The sequence below is a fragment of the Nicotiana attenuata genome, unplaced genomic scaffold (genome assembly GCF_001879085.1).
Source record: "Nicotiana attenuata strain UT unplaced genomic scaffold, NIATTr2, whole genome shotgun sequence".
Taxonomy (NCBI): Eukaryota; Viridiplantae; Streptophyta; class Magnoliopsida; order Solanales; family Solanaceae; genus Nicotiana; species Nicotiana attenuata.
Window position 1 is genome coordinate 51,012 of NW_017674659.1, and position 1,170 is coordinate 52,181.

Genomic DNA, 1,170 nt, shown 5'->3' on the forward strand with positions numbered 1-1,170 from the left:
AACTAAATAACTTTAGCATGTTTAGGCTGAAGTTTCGGATAAAACTCATGACAAAACTGTAGACTGCAGGATAAATAACTTCAGCATGCATTAGCATGAAGTTTTAGCTTCATTGTGAAACAACTTCATGCTATATTAGCATGAAATTTTAGCTTCAACTTCATGCAAGTGTGATTCTGAAGATAAATCCGGACAAGTTTCTGATTTTTTGATAAAGCTGCTGAGAGGAGAGAAAGAGATCTTTTTTCACGAATGAGGTTGCAGATCAAGCGATTTATGCGTGATGTCAGGGGTGTAATTGTCATATTATTACGGATTTTTTTCAACTGACTACCAAATCAATACTTTTTAAAAATAGGGTACAGGTTAAAAGGTGACACAAATATAGGGACGGCCGCAAATCCTCCCATTTTACTTAAAAAGAATTTGATGTTTTGTGAATAGAAAACTTCAAAAACTACTCTAGAGTTATTTTTTAAAATTGAAAATTTTATTTTTGAAATCTACTAAAAATATTAAAATCTACAAACAAACAAATATTTGGAAACAAAATTTGAAAAGAAATTCCAAACTCTTTGACCAAGCAGGAACTAACTTTAGGTGCCATTTCGACATACTAGAAAAGAAAAGGACATGACTCCTCGATTTACTCTTTCAACAACAAAGCCACCTACACGCCAACAAAACATTTACAACACTATAACAATAACCCATTAAATGCCATTTAAGTAATTCCTCCGGTCCAAAATAAGTGATTTTTTTATGGTCCAAAATAAGTGATTTTTTCAGATTTCAGCAATGAATTAATCATTTTTTTCCTACATTGCCATTGGAGTTGATAATATTAGAGTATGTGTTAGGAGTGTTTATGTGAAGAGATAGTAAAGGTTAATATGGTCAATTTCATTGTTAATTAATGTTAAAAAATGGATTTCTTAATCCGCGTGAAAACAGCTAAAAAATCACTTATTTTGGACCGGAGGGAGTATTTGTTTGTGTTGTATTAGTGGATCTTTTCTCATCATTTCCCATTTTCAACTATGAAAATAATTCAGAGTGATATAATTATTGCTATTATATTATATTGTTTAATATGAAATCCCCTCCCCTACCCCCCCCCCCAAAAAAACCCTAAACCCCTCCCACTGTGTACTATGTTCTTTGTTAACT